Source organism: Chiloscyllium plagiosum, unplaced genomic scaffold (assembly GCF_037043375.1).
Source record: "Chiloscyllium plagiosum isolate Xiang-an unplaced genomic scaffold, Cpla_swu_hap1 HiC_scaffold_2, whole genome shotgun sequence".
Taxonomy (NCBI): domain Eukaryota; kingdom Metazoa; phylum Chordata; class Chondrichthyes; order Orectolobiformes; family Hemiscylliidae; genus Chiloscyllium; species Chiloscyllium plagiosum.
In genome coordinates this window covers 48,691,874-48,708,138 of record NW_028270140.1, presented here as the reverse complement: position 1 = coordinate 48,708,138, position 16,265 = coordinate 48,691,874, and the positions used below count along the sequence as shown (strand labels likewise).

The following is a 16,265-nucleotide window of genomic DNA, read 5'->3' as shown; positions in this document are numbered from 1 at the left end:
TATTACACACCTGTAGAGCATGTGGGTCCTGAACCCAGATCTCCAGGTTGTGGTAGGGACACTATCACTGTGCCCTAACAGCCCTTGCATGAAATGTGAAAATGCTGTACATCTCAGAGTCATAGAGTACTACAGCACAGAGAGAGGCCCTTTGGCCCAAACTGGTCTATGCTGACCAAAATGCCTATCCACACTAACCCCATTTCCCTGCACTTGGCCTTATCCTTCTAAACCTTTCCTATCCATGTATTTGTCCAAATGCCTTTAAAATGTTGTGAATATACACTCCTCAACCACTTCCACTGGCAGTTCATTCCATATGCATACCACCATCTATGTAAAAAAATTGCCCCTCAGGTCCCTTTTACTCTTTCTCCTCTAAACTTAAACTGATGCCCTCTCGTACTCGATTCGAAAAAGACTGAGTACATTCACCCTATCTATGCTTCTCATTATTATATACACATCTATAAAGATCCTTTCTCAGTCTCCTATACCCTAAAGAAAAACATCCTTGCTTGTCCAACCTCTCCCTATAACTCAAACCCTTGAACCCTGACAAGATCCTTATAAATTTCTTCTGCACTCTTTTCAGTTTAGTAATATTCTTTCTGCACCAAGGTGGACCAAAACTGAACACAATACTCCAAGTGCAGCCTCACCAATGTCCAATGTGTGGGAGATAAATATATTGAGGCTTGTAATTAACTTTGTGGCATTCTTCCTTATCGTAATAGGTTGCTAGTGACTGCCAATTAACATCACAGAATCCAAACATTAACCATATGTGGAGTTTCAGACCTGAGATTGTGAATTGTACTAAATGACAAAATGCCAGTGGTGAAGGAGATAACCTGTTGCCTGCTCTGTTCATTCAGATGCCAAATGTTCTGTTTTTCTCATTATGTTGCTATCAGCTCATTATTCCAAAAACATAATGGGCATTTTTGTTTTGGAGCTGATAAATGCACTAGCCTAACCAATGGTTACTAATAGATAGTGGTATATTCTGTGCAAAAGTGGGATTAATGATGTAACCATACAAAAGTGCTGACGAGGCTGAAGGCCCAACAGACATCAAACAGGCACTACGACTGGCTTTGTACAGTACGGGGTCTAGACTACATCAGTTTGCTTCATCACCCTAGTTTAAGGAGGACAAACGCTATCATCATCCTCACTTATGGTTGTTCACTCGCATTAGAAAATGCAGTATATGAGTTACAGGGTACGCAAATGGAAGTGGAAACCCTCATCAGGCCAACTGAGCTTGGGGGACACCATTTGAATTAAAGAAATTGCATAGCCTTATTCAGGACATATCTTGAACAGAGGTACTCTAGGTTAGCCAAAAGCAAAAGCCCAAAACAAGGCCACATCTTGACCAAATGGTTAACACTTTGTTCAGGGTCCAGGCTGGTATGTGGACTCAAGACAGCAAAGAGTCCCACTAGACCTAAACTGAGTAAGAGAACTCATAGACCGGTGCTCAGGAGAGTGCGCACCCTGGAAAAATTAAGTTGCTTCGTAACATCCAAATCAGAAACAAGTCAAAATAAATGTTTGGTTAAATGGTCATCTGGTTCTAATGGAGATTGATAACGGTGCAGCACAGTGATTGCAGAAGCAATCTTTAAGAAAATTCACTCTGGACTCCAGCCCTTAGTTTGCATTCGACCTTAGCTAGACTAAAAACCTATAATCACAGAAACTTTATAGATTAAGGGTACAAATTCGGTTCCGGTCTCCTATGAAAAAACAACTGGTTCAGTTACCACTGATTATAGTAAACGGCTCAGGCCCAATCCTGATGGGGCAAAATTGCTTGAGAAAGATTCACCTTGATTGGCACAACATTTTTTGATTAGAATTTGGCTGGCTGAGTGAAGTCCTAATTAAATATCCAAAGGTTTTTCATGAAGATCTCGGGACAATCAAAGGAGCCAAGGTCACCTTGCATGTTGACCAAGAAGCAATTCCATGATTCTCCCACCCGGAGCAATTTTCCTTATGTGCAAAAGTACAGGCAGAAATCAAGAGTGAAGGAGTCACCAAACCAGTACAGTCACAGTATGGGCAGCACCTTTTGTACCGATTGTGAAGCCCAGAGGGTCGGTACACCTTTGTGGGCATTTTAAACAAACAGTAAACTGCTTCTCGCATAAAGGACATAGTTGCAAAGCTAGACATGAGCCATGCGTACCTGCAACTGCAGTTGGATAAGGATTCCCAGAGGTATGCTACAATTAATACCCAAAAGCTTCCAATGTACAAGACTGCCATTTGGGGTACTCTCAGTCTGTTTCCTCAGTGCAATTTTTCAGCAGATGAGGGAGAATGCTTTAGAAGGTCTACTCCAGGTCGCCATTTACTTAGATGACATGCTAGTAACACGGAAGACAATAAGGAATACTTAGAGAACTTGGACACAGTCCTTAGATGTTTCTCCAAGGCAGACGTATGCCTTAGAAGGGAAAACTGTGTGTTCCAGACACCCCAAGTGACCTACTTGGGCTAGAGAGTCAACAAGACCGGGTTACACTGATTGAAAGACAACATCAGAGCAATTAAAAGGTGCTCCAGCTCTCACATCTGTACTAGAGCTCAGGTCTTTCCTTAGTTTAATGAATTGTTATGGAAAGTTCATACATAACTGGCCTCCATCCTGGCACCCTTGCATCCACTATTGAAAAAATATCAGCCATGGAAATAGTCTCGTAGCCAAGATGTTGCCTTTAGGGAAGTGAAGAAGCAGCTATTGTCATCGAAGATGCTGTCACACCATGATCCCAAGCAAGATCTGGTGGTGACATTCAATGCCTCCCCATATGATAGTGGACGCCCACTCAATGTGATTGGACATGCATAGAGTTCATTCATCAAACGCAGGGACGATGATTGAAAAGCTGCGAGCATTTTTTGCAATACATGGATGTGTTCCATGGAAGCCTTGGTCACAGATACTGGGCTATCATTGTCCCACAGAGAATTCGAGAGTTTCCTAAAGTTGAATGGCATTTGGTATAGAAGGACAGTTCCGTACCATGATTGCCCAATGTTGGCTCACAGACGGCCCAACCAGAAGGAACACTCAATATTGTATGCTTCCTGGACTTTGGCTAATGCATAGCGTAAATACACCCAGACAGAGAAAGAAGGTTTTGCAATCATCTTTGATGTAAAGAACTTCCACCATTACCTGTACAGATGTAAATTTTTAATAGTAACAGACCACAAAGCCATGCTAGGGTTACTCAAAGAGGACAAGGCCATGCTACCCATAGCTTCAGGTCGAATTCAGCAGCGGGCTTTGATTCTAATGTGCTTATTATTACAAGTTGGAACACTGTCCAGGAAGCTAAATAGCAAATGCAGATGCCTTGAGCCACTCCCATTGGCAGATACATCACTGGTGGTGCCGCCACTGAGAGAATCCATTCCGATTTTAAACTCTCTGAATACCCTTCTGGTCACCACTGACAATACCAGACTACGGATGCAAAAAGATCCAGTCCTGGCAAAGCTAAAACACCTGGTGGTGATGAGGGAAACCAAAGGGCCATCACAACCAAAAGATAAATCTTCAGGCCCTGGGAAAGCCAGATCACCCTGAGAATGACATTTTATTATGCGGGGGCAAGAATGATTGTCCTGAGCTAAGATCACTGCCAGATACGGGCTAAACTCCATCAGGGTCATCCACCGGTGTCCAAAACAAAGATTTTGGCAAGAAGTTAATTCTGGTGACCAGGACTGGATGCAGACGTAGCCATGTTGGCAGGGCTGTGCCAACAGCTCCGCCATGTTCATCAGAATGGCCTGAAAAACTCTGGATTGGTTACATATTTACTATGCTGGCCCTTTCAAGGGCTCAACATTCTTATTCATTGTGGACGCCCACTCAAAGTGATTGGACATACATAGAGTTCATTCATCAAACACAGGGACAATGATCGAAAAACTGTAAGCATCTTTTGCAATACATGGATGTATTGCATGAAAGCGTTGGTCACACACAATGGGCTATCATTTTCCTGCAGGGAATTCAGTGTTTCCTAAAGTTGAATGGCACTTGGCAACGAAGGACAACTCCATACCATACATTGCTCAATGTCTGGCTGAAAGAGCAGTCCAAACTTTGAAGGCAGATTTAAAGAAACATTCTACAGCACACAACACAAAACTATCCTGGTACCTAACTGATTATCGGTCAATACCTCATGCAACTACAGGAATAGTTCCAGCAGAGTTGCTAATGGGGAGAGGTTAAATCTAACTTTCCCAGACCTTGGTGGTGGTGGGGAGGAGATGAGGAGTTGATATGGCAACAGGAATGCCAACGCTGGACACAAGACTCCTTTAAGCGACAGACACAATTTACTTCAGGGGATGAAGTTTGGTGCCGCAACCACAGAAATAGCCCTGCATGGGTAAGAGGCATAGTTGACGCAAAGTCAGATCCTGTGACACACAACATTTGGGCAGGTGAGGCGGTCCTGACCAAGTATGTGGACAACATGAAAGTGGCAAACTTATAAACAAAGAAACAACAAAACATATCCGGCCCCGCAGAACAACTAGAAATGCTGTGGGAGGACCCATGGGCTTTACCACTCCTTCGAGTGCCGAAGTGACCTCGGATTGTGAGATGGACATGGCGGATGTTGCAGACTCGAAGCGTTACCGCTTGAAGATGAAGAATTTCTTCTAACTCGATCCAGACACAAGAGGCGGACTATGGTCCGATTCATGCTGCCCATTTCCAAAGCAGAGTCGGAGGAACTGGACATGGTGTAAAAATGCCCCAGGAGAAACTTCATGAAAAAGTACAGGCTTAAGTCCCTGGACTTAGAGTGGGAGGGATACAGTGATTATGAAGTCATCAGCCAGGTGAACCTCAGAATATTGATGCTGTTAATGTGGGTCAAAAGAGTGTTGCTGAGAAAGCACAGCAGGTCAGGCAACATCCGAGGAGCAGGAGAATCAACGTTTCGGGCATAAGCCCTTCATCAGCCCTGTTAACCTGGTTCAATCAGGGCGTCCTGACTGGCAGATATAAAAAGGAGTGCCAGCCAGAAGGTGTGTAGGGGCGGGCTGCCTTAGAATGGTCGGAAGGTGGTAGGGATGGGGGCTTGCTGGGTCTGTATTGTACGCACTGTTTTTATGTAACTGGATTGGCTTTTTATCTACAAATGTCATTGTTGCTGTCTTTTCATGTTTGAAACTGGGATTTGAGCTTTGTCCTCATTTTCCTCTAAATTGTTTGAACGGTAAGGTTTGGGGCCTGGTTCTGCTGCTCCTCTCCCTTGTAAAATTGCTGTTGTATACAGCTGTAAATGTTAACTGTGTTTTGTAAACTGTTTTGTAATTGCTTAATAAAATATAAACAGGATTAAAAAAAAGGAGTACCCTCCTTGTGGGTCTGCTCCTGGGCCTGGCCGACCTGGCCATAGACAGGTCCAGGCAGCGGGCCATGGAGGGGGTCGTCAGGGCCGACTGCCTGCCCCTCTTCCGCGGTTATGTTAGAGTCCGGGTGTCTCTGGAGAAGGAGCACGCGGTGTCCACCGACACCCTGGAATTGTTCAGGGAGAGGTGGGCACCTCAGGGAGTGCATTATTTCCCCCTCCAACTCTACTTTGATTTAATCCCTGCCCTCCCCTTCACTGTTTGATCACACAGCATTGCCCTTTGATGTCACGGGCCACTCTGGTGTTTCCTTTCTTCCTGGTGGAGGAGAATGAATAAAGATTTGTATAACTGTTGTCTTTCACTGTGTCTCACACCTGCACATATACAACATGTGTGCTGGGGAAAATGTAAGCACTACCGCTGTTAGGCGGTTGCGTGGGCAATTAAAAAGAAAAAAAAGAGAAAGAGAAAGGAAAAAAAAAGCGAGCAGGTCCAGGCTGCAAGCCGTGGAGGGGCTCGTTAGGGCCAATTGCCTGCCCCTCTCCCGCCGTTATGTCAGAGCCCAGGTGTCCCTGGAGAAGGAGCACGTCGTGTCTACCAACACCCTCAAGATTTTCAAGGAGAGGTGGGCACCGCAGGTAGTGGAGTGTACTATTTCCCCCTCCAACTCTATTTTGATTTAATCTCTGCCCGTCCCTTCACTATTTGATCACACAGCATTGCCCTTTGAGAAGGGCACTGCTTATCATTGGCCACTCTGGTGTTTCCCTTCTTCCTGGTGGTGGAAAATGAATAAAGATTTATACATCTGTTGTCTTTCACAGTGTCTGACACCTGCACACACCCACACAACTTGGGTGCTGGGGAAAAATAAACAGTACTGCTGTTAGGTGGTAGTGGGGGACAGAAAAAGAAGGAAGAAAAATTTAATAAGAGAAAAAATTAAAAAATAAGTAAACAGGAGCGTATGTGCACTGTTTTATTGTTTGGTTTATCTGACTGTATATGATTGCGATTTTTTTTTCTGGATAATGTAAGGAGGGATCAGAGGTTTGTCCTAGTTTCCCTGCGAACTGGTTGTATGGTGGTGTTCGAGGTCTGGTTTTGCTGCCTCTTTCCCCTGTAAATTGCTGTTTCTTGTATACAGCTGTCCATGTTAACTGTTTGTTTGTAATTTGTACTGGTTAATAAAATTTTTAAAAAAGGGAAAAAAAATTAACAAGAGCGTCAGAGTCCTGTTCAATCTGAGAGCTGACACTGAGGAAGCTGGACCAGTCAAGTACTCTGCATACGTAAAAGAAGAGTGACTTGATGACGGGTTACTGCCTCATGCAGAGTTATTTTACACGCCAACTCCCACATCACACTTGTACTCATGCCTCTTAAAGACCACATCGCCTACACTCAATCAACACCAACCTCCCACAGAACCTAAGTCTTCTCTCCCTCACAACCCCAAGACAACCATACATCCTGCCCTGCAGACGACACCACTCTTCTGCTCAGAGAAGAGACCACACTTCACTACCCAATCCCTTTGTAAACCACACCTCTCTCCATGCATGCCCCACCCTACTACCCCAACCTCCAGCTAACTTGCGAACCACCGCTGGCTCCTGTCCCAAGGACCACATTTCTTCTCATTTACCCACACCCCACCCTACCAAATCTCCTTGCAGATGAAATACACCCCAGAAGCTTGCAGACCACACTCCTCATCCTTACCCCTTGTGGATCATAACTTTCCTTCTCTCCAGCACATCAACCCCTTGCATCCCTCATCTGCCCACCCAAACTCTCCAGTTTCACCGTCCCCTAATGCTCCATCCCTGTTTCCCACCAACACCATGCAGCTTTCCCCCTCCCCCAAAATACAGCAGGCAGACAACACCCTGGAGAGAAAAACTGTTCCTATCTGTAGCTCCCCTCAAGGAAATGGCATTGTCTGTCTTCAGCAAGTTTGAATTCAAGCATTACCCCTTGACACCTGTGAGCATTACCGTCACTGAGATACCCACTACCAACATGATGTAACCTGATGGTCACCACACCTCAGACAAAGGGAGGTTGAGAAGGATAATCCTTCACAGCAATGCCTGCTGGTGTAGGAACAGAATTCACATTATACATGTCACTATGCATAGCAAACCAGTCAAACGAGCTAAACCAATCGCTTATAAATAGCTTTGGTTACAAGCATGTCTTACACTTAAAACTTTGATATTTTGTTTACAGGTACTGCCTAACCTGTTTCTTTCCAATATAATTTGTCTGATATTGAATCTCCAACATTTGCAGTTTTTTTGTACCATTTTAATTTTCAAGCACTGGTGTCTGCTGACAGATGCCCTTGAAAATTTGTAATATTGTTGTGCATCACCACAATCCTCTTCAACTCTAATCCTAAATTCACTAAGAAATAAATCAATTAAATTCAAAAAAGCGAATCAATTCAATATCCATGACCTACTTGATTAAACAACTGCATCTTGAAACTTAAGATTTTTGCTATTTCCAAAATATTGACAGATGGGGTAGAGCTTCTGAGCCCAGGGTTTGTCTGCTCTTCTTTATTCATTTCTTTGCTTGTTTTTCTCTTTTATCTCACTTTATTTTTCTCTTTTATTGTATTTATCTCTTGATGAAAAGCTCGGTCATGGTGACAGCATCAGTGGCAGTGAGTAGGTGAGCAGTGCGGACTCGAGACTGCGACAAAGGTGAGTTTGGGTTCCTGACAGCTTCTGCATTGTCAAGGTGGTCCTCATGCCAACTCGTGTCTGCTGCGGCAATGAGTTTGAGTTCCCAATGGTGTCTGCTTCCAGTACAGATCCATGCATGCAGCAGCTCTATTTGCAATGTGGGACCAATTTGGACTCATGGCAGTGGCAGAGTCAACTTTGAGCTGGTGTGGTATAGGACTGCATTGGTGGCATCTGCACTGGCGAGGTCCATAGTGGAGAAGGCGTCAGTGGAGGCAAGATGGCACTAAAGAGTGATGACTTTCATTCTAGTGGTGGCGGTGCAACAAAGGGGCCACTTGCCTGGCCACCAGGCCCATGGCCTGTAATGGAGCACTTAAGAAGGACTGTAAAGTTGGACACATTTTTCTTAATTTCTTCATTTTTCTGGCTTGATATTCCATGCTTTAGTTTATTTTTCCATGTTTTAAAACGGCACTGGAGTGTGATGACATTATACAACCCTTTTCACTGTATTTTTGTAACAAGATACCCGTGACATTAAATTAAAAAATCAAATAAACTGTAAATATTTCAGAATGGCACCTTTTGAACATTGTAATATTTATGCACAACACATAGTAAATCATGAAAACAATCAAATCTAATTTGAAGTGTTTAAAATCAGAACAAAAGTGAAATGTTAAACCAACCGTACAACATTTACTTGAACTGTAATAATAAATGTCATTTCACTTTCTGCCACGCAGTGACAGCTCATGAGTCAGTTGTCTGCCATTACAGCTGATATACCAACATATCACAGGTGAGCTGAATATGGGGGGAATGGACTGTCGATTTTATAAAACAGATTTAAATTGAGATGATCGATCATTCGGATAGAAATGAAGCAACAGGGAGACGTAGGCAGAAACATGAACAGAAAGAAACGACAAACGCCAGTGGAGAGAAGTTAACTTCCTTTACAAGGCCTGTTTTTACAAAAAAAAACACGGAGATCCTTCTGAAAGTGCATTTAGCATCAAATTCCACAAAAATAATTAAATTACAAGAGGCTTGGGCACGAGACGAAGAGGGTCACGCCAGATGCGCCTGGGCAGGCAGACCTGGGATTGATAGCAGAGGATTGATTCAGCGGAGTAAAATAGCAAGCACTTGTGTGACAGGGAGCTAACTCAGGCCGGCTGGCTGATACAGACAGACAGTGCGCTGCTGCTTCAACGAAGGGGAGGCACTGGCCCGGGATTACCCTCATGGGCTGACCGTCAGGGACTGCCAGCCCCTCCAACCCGGTCCCGGTCGCCTTTCGCCCGCCGAAACTACGCCGGGCCTTGCGACACTTGAGCCGCGGCCTGGGACACAACAAGTTGTCTCGCCGCCTGCCATCACCGGCGGCCATTCCGCCTGGCCCGGGATCACCGCAACACTTCCCCGGGGCTCGTGCCGCCGCACGTAGATCGCCCGAAACACGCAGACCATCACTTACAGTGAAGTGCGAGTGTTCGGAGACCACACAACGATCCAGGCCTAGAATCGGGGCCCAACTCCCACCGCCGCCTCCAGTTGTTGTTGTTGTTGTTGTTATTGACAGTAGCGGTGCGCAGGCGCGCAATCGCGCACACGCACACACAGCGCCCTCACAGGACTTTGTACGTACTGCAACCACTGGGAGACAGCGCGCGCCCCCGCACAGGATCCAACCGGCACTACACCTATCACAAACAGCACCCCCAAAACAATCCACCCGGCATTTCAACTATCCAAGAACAGCGCCACTCTAGGATCCACCCAGCATTGCAACTATCCAGGGAGAATGACCCCACAAGATCTGGAAGGAGACTGTGAGGACTGCAGATGCTGGAGTAGAGAGTGCATTGCTGGAAAAGAACAGAGGTCAGGCAGCATCTGAGGAGCAGGAGAATCGACATTTTGGACAAGAACCCTTCATCAGGAATGAGGTTTGTGAGCTGATGGGGTGGAGAGATAAATGAGAGGGGGTTGGGGGAAGGTAGCTGAGAGTGCAATAGGTAGACAGAGGTGCGGGTAATAGTGATAGATCAGAGAGGAGGGTGGAGCGGATAGGTGGGAGGGAAGTTGGACAGGTAGGACAGGTCAGAAGGGCGGTGCTGAGCTGGAAGGTTGGAACTGGGATAAGGTGGGGGGAGGGAAAATTAGGAAACTGGTAAAATCCACATTGATGCCTTATGGTCGGGGGGCCCAAGGCAGAAGATGAGGTGTTCTTCCTCCAGGCATCGGGTAGTAAGGGTGTCACAATGGAGGAGGCCCAGAACCTGCACACCTCCCTCCTCACCTCCATCTAAGGCCCCAAAGAAGCCTTCCACGTCCATCAGAGTTTTACGTGCACTTCTCCACATGTCATTTACTGTATTCGTTACTCCTAATGCAGTCTCCTTTGCATTGGGAGACAAGACACCTACTTGCAGAGTACTTCAGAGAATGTCTCTGGGACACCCGCGCTCACCAACCCCACCACTCCATGGCCGACCTCTTCAACTCCCCGTCTCACTCCGCCAAGGACATGCAGGTGCTGGGCCTCTTCCATCACCACACCCTTACCACCCGACACCTGGAGAAAGAACGCCTCATCTTCTGCCTTGGGACCCTCTAACCACACAGCATCATTGTGGATTTAACAGTTTCCTCATTTCCCCTCCCCCCACCTTATCCCAGTTCCAACCTTCTGTTGTGGACTAAGCCAGACCACGCAAAACATTCTTAAGCAGGCAGCTCAGACCATAACTTTAAGTGTACAGTGAAAATTACATGGATTAAGTTAGCTAGGTTGACGACTAGATTATAAAACAGACAAAAATTTATTCACAAAATTACACAATGAAACACAAAGAAGAGAATAAAGAATCCCAACAGAACTCAACCTATCCAACTAGACTTAATTATGCTGTTCCGAATATACACAACAGTCCCAATAAGCAAACTTCCTTTAAAAACCAGTATAAATGGAACACATGCTTACAGGTTAATGTTGAAGGGCAGAAAGAGAGAGAAAGAGATTTTCCACACAGCTCACTGTTGAACTTCCAACCAGTTCAAGACAGAACTAAACTGCTCAGCCAGAGAGCTGACCACTCCCCTTTCTTTATATCGGTCACTTCTAAAACAGAACCAGTTTGGCCTCAAGTCTCATCTGTTTACATATAAAAGGCCTCTCTGGACCAAACCAGATTGAACAGAGCCCAGCCCGGTTTATTGCTCCTCTGAAATAAAATCAAGGACAAAGTCTCCTTGAACCAAGGAACAGCTTTTATAAAAAAAAGGACTAGCTTTGTGACACTTCCCACTCAGCACTGCCCTCATGACCTGTCCTAACTGTCCATCTTGCTTCCCACCTATCTGCTCCACCCTCCTCTCCAACCTATCACCACTACTCCCACCTCCGTCTACCTATTGCACTCTCAGCTACCTTCTCTCCAGCCCCACACCCCTCTCATTTATCTCTCCACCTCCTCGGCTCACAAGCCTCATTCCTGATGAAAGACTCTTGCTCAAATGTTGATTCTCCTGCTACTCAGATGCTGCCTGACCTGCTGTGCTTTTCCGGTACCACACTCTCGACTCTGATCTCCAACAGCTGCAGTCCTCACTTTCTCCCACAAGATCTAGGGTCGACAGGCAGGATGCTGAAAGAACAAAGCAAGCCAGACCAAATCAGGAGGTGTAGAAGTCAACATTTCAACATTACTCCTGAAGAAGTAACCCTTCTTCAGGACTGGGAGTGAGTGTGGGGGGAGCTGCATGTAAAGGGAGAGGCAGGAGCAGTGGTGGTGAAGTAGACCAACTGAACCTAACCAGCACTGTAAGCACCATGAAACAGCGATTCCACCAGATGTATCCTACCGCTGACAGAATGTAGCCAGTGCTATAATTATGCCCAGACAATGTCCACAGAAGATCTATCAACCACTGTACACATTCACAGAATACACTCACCCAGCCCACACCCCACCACTCCCCAGGACCTATCTTCCTCTGAAACTATTCACACACATCCCACTGACAGGATCTATCTGGCACTGAAAACATTTACAGGCAGCACCCCTGACAGGCTCTATCTCACACTGTAACCATTCACACACACCACCCCAAAATGATATCCGAGCAATAGACAATAGGTGAAGAAGTAGGCCATTCTGCCCTTCGAACTTGCACTACCATTCATTATGATCATGGCTGATCATCCTCAATCAGTATCCTGTTCCTGCCTTATCTCCATAACCCTTGATTCCACTATCCTTGAGAGCTCTATCCAACTCTTTCTTAAATGAATCCAGAGACTGGGCCTCCACTGCCTTCTGGGGAAGAGTGTTCCACACACCCACCACTCTCTGGGTGAAGAAGTTTCTCCTCATCTCTGTCCTAAATGGCCTACCCCTTATTTTTAAGCTGTGCCCTCTGGTTCGGGACTCACCCATCAGCGGAAACATGTTTCCTGCCTCCAGAATACTGCAGACATCCACAGACAATGCAAACATCATCTCTATCAACACCATCTGGAAATGTAACTATCCCAAGGCTGCGAGCCCACAGGTTCAATCCAATCCGGCACAGTAACCATTCCCTGACCATGCCGGAAACTGGATCTATACACCCACAAGATCTGCCCAACACTTTAATAATACAAAGGCAATGCACCACCAATATCTACTTAGTGCTGTATCCATTCATAGACAGTAGTATCGAAAGGATCTAATCAGCAGTGTAACCATCTCCAGCCAGCAACCCCCCCAAGATCTACATATAGTAACCATCTATAGACAGCAACCCCACAGGATGTAGCCTTTTCTATAACCATCCCCAGACAATATCCAACACCCCACCTCCACTGCATCTCCGCACTCCTCCCCACCCCCGACTCCACCACCATACACACTATATGATTGCCTAGCAATGAAACTATCAACAGACAGCTGTCCCACAAAATATGACCAGTTGGGTAACCTTCCCTAGATAGCACACCCCACAGGATCTACCCTGCACTGTAATGTTCCACCTGACACTGTAAACATCCAGCTCTTTCAACATCCACAGACAGTATGTAATCTCCATTCCCAATGATCTATTTGGTACTGTAACAATTCATACACAGAATTTCTAACAGTATCCACCCAGCAGCATAACCATTCCCAGACAACACGCCCCTAACTAATGCTGTAACCATCCCCCGACAGCATCACCAACAGAATTAACCTCTACATCAGCCTTCCCCACTCAGTGTCACACATAGGATCTATCTTGTACTGTAACAATTCCCAGTGACTCCTACAGGATGTAGCCAGCACTGTAGCACTCCGCAGACAGCGCTCCCAACTGCAACCAGCCCCAGATGGAACTGCCCACAATTTCTACTCAGCATTGTAGCCATCACCAGACAGTGACCTCCAGAGGATCTACTCAGTATTGTAACCATCAGTAGCGTGCTCCACGCACAAGATCAACACAGCATGGAAACCTACACCAGTGATCCCAAGGGATATAGTTGGTATGGTAACCATCCCCAGACAATGCCCAAAACAGGATCTACCCAGCAATTAAACCAATTAAACCTTCCAATTAAACCTGTTGGACTATAACCTGGTGTTGTGTGATTTTTAACTTTGTACACCCCAGTCCAACACTGGCATCTCCAAATCATACCCAGCATTGTAACTGTCCACGAAAAGAGCAGCCACAGCATCTACCCAGCACTGTAACCATCCCTAGATTATGAGTGCCATAGTATTTGCCCAGCACTGTAACCATCCCCAGATTCAACCACCCCTTTCCCCATTGCCCCACCGAATCTAACCATCCTCAGACACCATTCCCCACCAATCAATGTAAATGTAGTCAATCCCAGACAGTGCCTACTGCCCAGGCAGGAATCACTTAAAACTACAACCATTGAGAGACAATGCCATAAAGAAGAAATACATAGTGCTTTAACTATTCTTAAACAGTGATTCAACAGGAACTTCTTGGCAGACTCATCAAGATTATACCATGTTATACAGTTGGAAAGAAGTTGTCCAGGGAATCCTCGATATTAACTCTGAAGTCTCATGACACCAGTTCAAGAGAAGTTCCTGCTATTTATCACCTATCACCCTGACCCCTTTTGACTGATGAATCAGTTCTTCTGCCTGTTGGACACCACTTAGAGGAAGCACTTGGGGTGACAAGGTCAGAGAATATTATGCTGCAAGTACTCAAAGTCCATTATAAAGTGTGACTCAGTATTAGAATTGCATGTTTATATTTAAGACTACCTGAAAAAAACCGAGAATTTGAACTGACTTGACATTTTCTCGATTAAAAAAAGAATATTTCCAATGAGACTCTCTGGAAATTAAGGTAACAGTTTATAATAAGTACAGTGGCCTACCTGCTATTTGTAGGAAATGAAGTGACTTTGGGTAAACAGCCAAACAATGCTTTCAAGGAGGTAAGAGATGCCTTAATCACTGGGAAGCATGCCTTTGAAAGAATTAAGCAGCCTCTGTGCTGATGGTTGCCTAGCAACCCTTTCCTTTTATACTGCAAAAATATGCTTTATTCATTAAAGAAATGCATCTTTAAGTACATACAAAGATTCTCAATCAATTCTGTAAAGACGTTGCAGATAAAATCAACAAAGCATTGGATTTTTGATATTTCTCAGTGCTTCCTATAGTTGCAAACACAAAGGCATTTTCTATTAATGCAGGAAACTACTTACATTCATTTTGAGCAAAAGAGGGGTCTGAAAACTGAACAGACTCTGGCTAAAGGACCTTAGATGGTGGTCTTTTCCCACTGTGCTTTTCCCACTGCAGCTGCCCCAAGCTTTACTGCATCCCTCATCTCGAGTCTTGAAATATGCAACACTCAGTCATGGTCAACTCTTCAGACCGACAGACCAACCAACATCTTGCATCAACTTGATGGTCCATGATGTTTGGCTCTGTGTGCATCCCAGAGTCCTTAGAGCACAGAGTCCTGAATCACTGAACTGCTCAGCACAAACTTCCATAAAAACCATTGCATTTTCTTCCAGACCTTCTTTGGAAAGGCACATTACAGAAGGAGATTAGTGATAGTCTATTCGTCAATGTAGCTGCTTCAATGGCAGCATGTGTTAGTGAAACAGTCCAGGCATTAATAAAGGATATGATGGGTAGTGCTTTCCTTACCACCAGCCAAGCTACTTCTTGATGCATGTTGCAAAGTTCTGGTGATTAAGCATTTAGCCAAGTGATTTTGACAGTCTTCTCATTGAACCACCCAACAGGATCAATCCTCTTCTTTTCTCACAGGGTTTTGAGGACATTACATGCTGACCACTTCCTGATGGACTTGTGGTCAAATGTGTTTCCTTTTACAACTTTTTCCACAAAGGACAAGGGATAAGAATAATCCAACAACTTGCAGTGTTCCATGGCAATAAAACCAGATCCTTTGTAACACTGGGCTCAGGTAAAACATCAGCGCGTATTGATACTTGGTGTTTGCATATCAAGGGCTTGATACAGTCGCACTCAAAGGTGACCATCACAATGAAGGCAGCACTGGGTACTTTCTTCACCTCACCACCCCACCCCGCCACCAACATGAGCATTCCAAGTTCTCTAGAATTTTGTACATGGTGTCCTCACAGACATGGTCCATCTTTGACTTCCAGATGAAGTGTAAGATAACTTGGGTGACTGCAGTGGAACAAGCTTGGGGAATGAGCCAGACCTGCACATACAGGAACACCAAGAGTACTTTATACCTGGTGACCAGGTTTTTACCTGTGAAGGTAAGGGAGCAGTGCTCCCATTTGCCCAGTTTCTGCCTCATCTTGGCAATACCTGCTCTCAAGTTTTAGCCCACGTCCCCGCCCCTCTGAACCATATTCTCAGCACCTTCAGGTAATCTGGCCTGACAGTGAAGGGAAGAAAGGATCTATTGTCCCAGTTCCCAAAGAACATGGTCTTGTCTCAATTTAGCTTGGCTCCCAAAACCAGTTTGAACTGGTCACAGATGCTCATGAGTCTCCATACTGACAGTGGATCCAAGCAGAAAACAGTGATGTCATCCAGAAGATACTTTCTCGATTTGAATTTAGTATTACAGACCCAGGAGACATTCCAAAAGCTGCAAGAATTTCCTCTAAAATCC

At 45.2% G+C, this 16,265-nt stretch overlaps 1 protein-coding gene and 1 long non-coding RNA gene across 5 annotated transcripts in view; one reads left to right on the top strand and one right to left on the bottom strand.

Annotated features, from left to right (window-relative positions):
- The window catches only part of LOC122562270 (lysine-specific demethylase 4C-like), a 424,780-nt gene extending 415,063 nt beyond the window's left edge, over window positions 1–9,717 (bottom strand). For 2 of the 3 annotated variants that reach the window (XM_043715046.2, XM_087996635.1), the window contains exon 1: window positions 9,595–9,717. The gene's annotated coding sequence lies outside the window, so the exon portion shown is untranslated. The remainder of the gene's footprint in view (window positions 1–9,594) is intronic. The other variant, XM_043715065.2, reaches the window with a different exon arrangement.
- LOC122562293 (uncharacterized) lies at window positions 8,695–15,995 on the top strand. 2 transcript variants are annotated; one of them, XR_006315276.2, is made up of 2 exons: window positions 8,695–10,066; window positions 15,419–15,995. It is a non-coding gene; the product is annotated as an uncharacterized LOC122562293 (long non-coding RNA). The 2 variants fall into 2 exon arrangements; XR_015760189.1 differs by having other exon boundaries at window positions 14,084–15,995.
- The last annotated feature ends 270 nt before the right edge of the window (window positions 15,996–16,265 follow it).